The 8,602-nt window shown below is 44.8% G+C and overlaps 1 pseudogene; it reads left to right on the top strand.

Moving 5' to 3' along the window:
* Nucleotides 1-7,121: 7,121 nt before the first annotated feature.
* LOC125937497 (40S ribosomal protein S11-like) lies at nt 7,122-7,684 on the top strand (annotated as a pseudogene).
* Nucleotides 7,685-8,602: the final 918 nt, after the last annotated feature.

The following is an 8,602-nucleotide window of genomic DNA, read 5'->3' as shown; positions in this document are numbered from 1 at the left end:
GAATTTGCCTGGGGTGGGACTCTGGGGGACTGAGTCAGCTCTCTGAATCCTACACAGGAGATGGCCCAGGACTGCTACAAAAGAAAGAGCTGGAACGGCAGTAACTGGTAGCAGAGATGGGCACTGGTCTTGGGAGTCAAGAGGCCCGGGTCCTGGTCCTGGCTCCAGCTCCACTAGGCATGTGACCTTGTCAAGTCAAGTAACGTCCCCGAACTTCACCCGTGGGGTGTGATATTACCTGCTTGCTTACCTCTATGGTAGTCAAATGAGTTAATATATACAGATATGCATTTTATTTATTTATTTTTAAAGGTTTATTTTTGAGAGAGAGTATGTGAGCAGAGGAGGAGCAGGTGGGAGGGTGGGTGACAGAGGATCTGAAGCGGGATCTGTGCTGAGAGCAGCGAGCCTGATGCGGGGCTCAAAGTCACGAACTGTGAGATTCTGACCCGAGCTGAAGTCGGGACCCTTAACTGACTGAGCCACCCAGGCGCCCCTTATTTTTTTTAAGATTTTATTTTTGGGGCGCCTGGGTGGCTCAGTCGGTTGAGCGGCCGACTTCGGCTCAGGTCACGATCTCACAGTCCGTGAGTTCGAGACCCACGTCGGGCTCTGTGCTGACCGCTCGGAGCCTGGAGCCTGTTTCAGATTCTGTGTCTCCCTCTCTCTCTGACCCTCCCCCGTTCATGCTCTGTCTCTGTCTCAAAAATAAATAAACGTTAAAAAAAAAATTTTTTTTTTAAAAAAGATTTTATTTTTAAGTACTCTCTACACCCAAAGTGGGGCTCCAATTGACAACCCCAAGATCAAGAGTAGGGCATAACTGAAGTTATGACTGCAGGTTGACTCCACGAGGAAATGACTGCAAAGACTATTCCTGAAGGAGACTCAGGCAGTTGTGTTTCCTTCTGTCAATAGTAAACAAAACACAATTTTCACATTCTTTGTCCTCCAGATAATAAAGTAATTCGTATTCATTACAGAAGAGCAGAGAGCAAAACCAAGAAAACCTAGTATATCCACTGTCTTAGTCAGCTCAGGCCGCCATAACAAAATACCACAGACCGGGTACCTTTAACAACAGACATTTACTTTCTCACAGTTCTGGGGGCTGAAAATCTGAGATCAGGGTGTCGGTGTGGTCAGGTTCTGGGGAGACCTTTCTTCTTGGCTTGCAGACAGCTGCCTTTGAGCTTCGTTTTCACTTGATGCACGTGCAAGTGCCCAGAGAGAGACATCTCTCTTCTTCCTATAAGGCCTAATTCTATAGAGAATTAGGACCCCTCCCTTATGACTTCATTTAACCCTAATTGCCTCCAGACGGGCCCTATCTCCAAATACAGTCAGTCACGTTGGGAGTCTAGAGCTGCAACATATGAATTAAAGGAGACGCAATTCAGGCCATAGCGCCCACAATCTCACTTGCCTGGAGAAAACCACTCTTTATCCTTAGAGGTGTATCCTTAGTAGGTGTATCTCCTACTATTCTCCTAAGTGCACGGATTAAGAGAGAGAGAAAAACATGGCACCATGAGGAATAGTTTGTGGCTGGCTATTTTCACTCAACAATATATGGTGACAGTCTTTCCACATCATCAAATTTACTTTCCCCACATTGATTTTAGTAACCCGCCTATTCCTCGGTATGGCCGCATTATTGTTCCTATGGTCCCAATTTTAGCCTTTTAGTTTGCAGCCAACTTTCCCCATTACAGAGAGTGCTGGGATGAACAGCCTTGACTGCTTCCTTAGGACAGATTACTGAGAGTGCAGGTATAGGTCAATGGGCCTGGGCACTTCTAAAGACTTTTTTTTTTTAATTAAAAATTTTAAAGTTTATTTATTTATTTTGATAGAGACAGAGACAGCATGAGCGGGGAAAGGGCAGAGAGAGAGGGAGAGGGAGAATCTCAAGCAGGCTCCCAGCTGCCAGCGCAGAGCCCGACGCAAGGCTCGAACTCACAAAACCGTGAGATCGTGACCTGAGCTAAAACCAAGAGTCAGATGCTCAACTGACTGAGCCACCCAGGTCCCCCTCTGAAACCTTTGATGAGCAGTGTCAGAACATCTGCGCTCATTTATACTCCCACCAGTAGCAGATGAAAATGTAGCCTCACTTTTTTCAACATTAACTTTTTATTTGGGGATAAATTTCTACCTACAGAAAAGTTGCAATGACAGTACAGAGAACAGAGTTCCTATATGCCTATTACCCAGTTTCTCCTAGGGCTAAATAACATATTACCAAACCGTGGTGCATCTGTCAAATCTGAGAAATTAACACTAATACATTACTATTCACTCAACTGCAGACTTAGTTCTCACTTCACCAGCTTTTCTGCTAAGGTCCTCCTACTCTCCCAGGATTTAACCCAGGACACCACGTTGTGGGGTTTTGTTTGTTTGTTTGTCATACTGCATTGTGTATTGTGTGGCATCACGCAGCATTATTTACAATGGCCAAATTATGGAAGCAGCCCAAGTGTCCATGGACAGATGAGCGGGTAAAAACGATGTACACTTTTTAACTCTTACTTTTTATCAGCCACAGGAAAATCCCCTGGTGTTTTGGGGGCCTGTTGTGTCTAATGCTAACTAGTAATTATTGTTCATTGCTTCAGGGTATGTCTTGTTCCAGCCTATGCTTGTTGCATCAGCAAAGTTACTGCTATACAAGGCAGTGAGAGTGATTTAGAGAAATTGACCATTATGGTTTATCTCCCCAAACTCTGTAAAATGCCAAGGGGAAGGCTCTTTGTGTGGGAAAGGTCATGCATGTGTTCCCACAGGGTCTCTCATGTCACTGTTAGGCAGGAATCATAAACAACAGCATCACAATTGGATTTTGCTCTATATTTGGAAAATTTGGCTCCTCATTACAAGGCAAGCTGATGCTATCTTATTTAGTTCATTCTTTTGCTCATCTCCTGTAATCATTAAATTACAGAGCCATATTTCCAAAGCTCTAGGGCGGGGGGCGGGGGGACGGATTAGGAATAAAATCTTTTAAGCTTCTGCAGAAAAGGTTTGGATTCGTTTACGAATGGTGGGTGCAGAGCCTGGGGAATGATCTATTCCCAGCCGACCTAGGTGAATGATTTGCTTCATTTTCCGTGGCTCTGTGATGTTCTCTTTTTAATGCAGAACAAGGATGGCACCTTTAATATTCTGTTCCTGAATGTACCCCTGATGGCTCCATGACCCTATCCCCAGGGGTAACAGTGAATGAAGGAACTAGAAGTCATAAAATATAGGAATGATCAGAAGGGAGAAAATGAAAGCTGAGAAAAGGCTGCTGGGTTGTTTATCAAACTACCCTGAATAAGGCCGTTTTGATCCCGTGGAGCAGCTCTGTGCCTTTCTCAGCACTGTTTGAAAGTCTTTGTTCTTTCCTTAGAGAGACTGTTTCTCTTAGGTGATTCAAAAACTTAACAAATATTTAGTGAGCCATTAGAACAATTCTCAGGCCAGCATTCATAGGTCTTATCTCCCAAGCTCCACATCTATCTGAAACCATGATTGATTTGCTTATATTTTCATTTTCTCTCATTTTCTCTGAGAGTCCAATTTGGACACTTCCAGCAAGTGACGGTGGGGACAACTATTTGTTTCTTCAGGCAGTCTAGCTTCAGCTTAGGATTTCCCCCAGGCCATCGCCACTGGCCCCTATTCAGAGGGGAAGTAATATGGGACCAAGTTTGTGGTTCTCCTGGGGAATCTTCTAGAAGGACTCTACTGGTGAGAGCTGCTACAACTGTCTCCTCCCGGGCAGCTCTGCCAGGATGTGGCTCTGCAGGCCAGATTTGCATTCCAAATGCAGGACCCACGTGCCTCATTATATTGCGTGTCTTAATTAAGAATGCAACAGAAAAATCGGAGCAGAAATACATCTCTAAGATGGTATTATTGATCCCGTAGCCTCCTCATGGAGTCCCCCAAGGACCACCCTCCTCGACTGTCCTTACTTCTGTGACCAGGAGGCAAGCCCCTGAGAGCTGCCTGAGGACCAAGGGCAAACGGACTCACAGCCCCCACAAATCACAGCTAACCAGCATGAGCTCAATGTCTCAAGCACCTTCTAGCGTGCAAAGGTGTGCTTGAGGTTGGCTTGTTTAAAATCACCTTGGGGACCAAGGACTGGAATTGATGTCCCTAAGTATTGCAAGTTGCAGAGGGCTCAGGCAATAAAAGGAACAGCCAAATTTCTTGCTTATAGCTTCCTTCAGGCTGCACCTCCAGACCTCCTCATTAATCAAAGGAGTTAACATCCAGACACATTCATTTCTCTTATCTATCTATCTATCTACCTACCTACCTATCTAGAACATGATCAAGACAGAAGCAGAGGGAGAGAGAGAGAGAGAGAGAGAGAGAGAGAGAGAGAGAGAGAGAATCTTAAGCAGGCTCCATGCCCAGCTTGGAGCCGGACGTGAGGCTTCATCTGACAGCCCTGGGATCTAGACCTGAGCCAAAATCAAGAGTTGGATGCTTAACTGACTGAGCTACCCAGGCACCCTCATCTCTCTTTTTAACACTTTATGTCTCGTGTCTTTGATTAATTCAATCAATAAAGACGATTTCATGGTGCCAAGCGCTCTTATTAGTATCTTAAAATTTGGCCTCTAATTTTACCGACCGGGGATATAGCAGAATCTAGGGGGATCTCTTTGTTCCTAATGAGCCAAGCATCTGAAATTGGCGAAAGGATTCTTTTCACCAGTTCTATTCAAATGAAGTCAAGATGTGCAAAAGCCCATGCCTGGGAATCCGTCCTGAGGAAATGGTTCAAAATGTTGGAAATGCGTTTGGGGAAGGGGCCTTGTCTGCCATTTGCTCTTTGTCTGTGCTGCTGCCTGCTGCCCGCACCCTGCTCTGCCACGTCACTGGGTCCTTCCCCCCTGCTTCTCAGACCTTTGCCTGCACCACAGCCGCTCACAACCTGTAGCTCTGAAATCCCCTTCATTCCCTTCAGTGTCAGGGGACAGGGGACTCTTGGGGGTCCAGGGGTGGGCGGGAGTGTGCTTACTGCCTGGTATCTTATAAATCATTCACCAGGAATTCTGAAAAGTCACCAATACCGCACGACTGTGGTGGGTGGCAGGTTCTGGGACTGCACTGCACAGCCGTGTTGGTGAGGACTGGGTTTGGCCATGCTGAGGTAACAGACCGGTGCTTACAAGCCCAAACCGCCTAGTTTACTAGCTTTTACTAGCTACGTCACTTCAGGCAAGTTAGGTAACCACGTCGTGCTTCACTGCTCATGTGTCAAACAGGGACAGTAATAGTACTGACTTCATAAGTTGGTATAAAAATTAGTATATAAGCCAAGCACTTAGAGCAGTACTTGGCATGTGATAGTGACTATAACGATAAAGAGGGGGGGAAATCCCCAAAGAATTTTCTTCTGTACGTTAAAAAAAAAAAAAAAAGGGAAAAAAAAGTCCAGACGTAAATAGTGCAGAACTGGTATGGGAGCTTCATGGTATTATTAGAGCCAGACTCCTCTCTTTCTGTTCCCTCTTCAAGGTTACTTCATAACACAAGATAACTGCTGGAGCTCCAGTCATTGCAGAGTTCTCTCAAAATCCTCCTCCTCAGTGCAATGCTGGGCAATTCAGCTTCCTCTTTGTGCTGCCCTCACCTAGATCTGAATACCCAGGGGTCTTCTACAACCAAAATGCTCATCAAACCAACCAAGCATTTCTCGAAACCAAAGACTGGATAAGCTGGTGGGTAGATCCATGTATTTCTCCTGCCCCCTCCTCTTTTACTCCTCCAAAGCATCAGTAAAGGGATTTGGAAAGGATGCAAACCCGCAAGGGCCAAGAAGAGACAGAAGAGGGGATGGCAACAACAATATTTTGGAAGCCAAAAAGCAGATGGGGAAGTGCCGAATGATTTAGGCATTTCTGAGAAAGCTGAAATAGAAGCCAACAGGTAGGAAACAAACACACACACACAAACAAAACAAACAGGAGTCCCTTTTACAGCCCACCCCCAAAGGCTCAGGGATTGGCCAACAGGTACCATGGGTAATGACGGTGAAGGTGGAGCCCAAAGCAGGATTGGTGAAAAGGCTGTTTCAGAAACAGTTGGAGGGATACCGGGCTGGCTCAGTTGGTAGAGCATATGACTCTTGATCTCAGGGTCGTGAGTTCCAGCCCCATGTTGGATGTAGAGATTAGTTGTTTTTTTGTTTTTTTTTTAATTTTAATGTTTATTTATTTTTAAGAAGGAAAGAGAGAGACAGAGTGCGAGCAGGGGAAGGGCAGAGAGGGAGAGGGAGACACAGAATCTGAAGCAGGCTCCAGGCTCTGAACTGTCAGCACAGAGCCCGCCGCAGTGCTCGAATCCACAAGCCGTGAGATCACAACCTCAGCTGAAGTCGGACGCTTAACTGACTGAGCCACCAAGTGCCCTAGAGATCACTTAAAAAAAAAAACAAGCATTTAGACCCCCAGATCCCCTCTCCTGGGTGGTGGTCTCCCCCCTACCCCAGCTAGAAACTTGAGGTCTATTATCTGGAGACAAGAGAGGGTCTCGGGTCTGAGAAACATGACCCAAGTTTTCAGTTGGAACACAGGGTAATTGGAGGATGTTTAAGTGTTGAATATTGAAAGCCCAAACTCCTTCTCCCACTGGCTCCCAGGTGTATACTCTCCAAGCAGGAAACTGGCTGGATGCATCTTCTCAGGGAATGAGACTTCCTGACATCAGGGAGACATCGATAGGACCCAGCCGATAAGGACAAGACCCACAAGGTAAACAATCCACAACTGGCAGAGATTCCAATCAGTCTAGGATCAGCCTCTTGGGAAAGAGATCAAAAAACCCAACAGAAACTACCTGGAATGAACAAAACTTAAAAAAAAAAAAAAAGACAGAAAAACATGGCATAAAGAAACAAGGTCAATGACATCATGAATAAACAATCAGACAAATCGAGGATGTGGGACACATCACAAGACAATTGGCCAAGTCTCTTGGAGTCAGTTTGATGACAAAAAGGGGTATGAGGGGGAACCCGCTTTAAATAAAAAAGATATAACAACCAAATGCAGTCTGTGGTATTTGATTGGATCCTGGTTTAAAAAACAAATTGTAAAAGATATTTTTGGAACAACCAAGGAAATTTGAATAAATACTAGGTGTCAGAAACTGGGGACCTTCCTTTTTCCAAGTGGCCGGGAAGATGGCGGACATTCAGACTGACTGTACCTACCAAAAGCAGCCAACCATCTTTCAAAATAAGACGAGGGTCCTGCTAGGAGAAACTGGCTGGAGAAGTTCCTGCGATACTACAGAAACATCGGTCTGGGCTTCAAGACGCCCAAGGAGGCCACTGAGGGCACTTAATATCGACCAAAAATGCCCCTTTACTGATGTCTCCATCCAAGGGCAGATTCTGTCTGGTGTGATGACCAAAGCAAAGATGCAGAAGACCACTGTCACCTCCACCACATCTGAAAGTATAACCACTTTGAGAAACACCATAAGAACATGTCCGTGCACCTGTCCCCGTTTCAGGGATGCCCAGATTGGTGACACTGCCACAGTGGGCAAGTGCTGGCCCTTGATCAAGACTGTGTGCTTCAATGTACTCAAAGTCACAAAGGCCACTGGCACCAAGGAACAATTCCAGTAAGTTCTGAGACTAGAAGTCTGCCCACACCCCCAAAGGAAATAAAGTTATTTTCCCAGTCAAAAGAAAAAAAAAAAAAAGAAAGAGAAAAAGAAAAAAAAGAAACGAGGAAATTAGTCTACTTTAAAAAAAGTACTGTTTATTATTGAAAGGTGTGAATGAAGTTTATTTTGGAGAATGTCCTTACTTTTTGGATTGCTTCAGATTCTGTGTCTCCCTTTCTCTCTGCCCCTACCCCACTCATATTGTCTCTCTCAAAAATAAAATAAGCATTACAAAAATTTAAAAAAAAAAAAAAATGAGCGACGCTTAACTGACTGAGCCACCCAGGCACCCATGGCTTTATTTGTAATGGTATAAAACTGAAAAGGACTTAAATGTCCATTGTTTAGAAAACTGGTTGAATGAGCTAAAATATAGCCACACATTGCCATAAAAAGCAATGAGGAAAAACTCTAATTATTGACATGGAATGGTCTTCAGGATATACTGTTTAATGAAAAAACTATAGTGTGCTACTTTTCACATGGGAAGGAAGGGAAAATACTAATTATATAAGCACTGAAGGGCGCCTGGGTGGCTCACTCAGTCGAGCGTCTGACTTCGGTCAGGTCATGATATCATGGTCTGTGAGTTCGAGCCCAAAATCGGCTCTGTGCTGACAGCTCAGAGACTAGAGCCTGCTTCGGATTCTGTGTCTTCCTCACTCTCTGCCCCTCCCCTGCTCGTGCTCTGGCTCTCTGTCTCTCAAAAATAAACATTAAAAAAAAAAAAAAAAAGCACTGGAAAGCAAATCATCAACAAATAAAATGGTTAGAAGCAGGCAACGGGGCAGGGGAGGAAAGGGGTCAGCACTCACACACCGATTATATAGTTTCAGCTTTGGAATCATGGTTTCATAACCAAAAAGTTTAATGGTAAAGAGAAAAACCCCTAGGTTTACAAAGACTGAAATAATGT

Source organism: Panthera uncia (assembly GCF_023721935.1).
Source record: "Panthera uncia isolate 11264 chromosome A3 unlocalized genomic scaffold, Puncia_PCG_1.0 HiC_scaffold_12, whole genome shotgun sequence".
NCBI classification, from domain to species: Eukaryota; Metazoa; Chordata; class Mammalia; order Carnivora; family Felidae; genus Panthera; species Panthera uncia.
The sequence above is the reverse complement of the archived record's forward strand: the minus strand, read 5'-3'. Positions and strand labels throughout refer to the sequence as shown.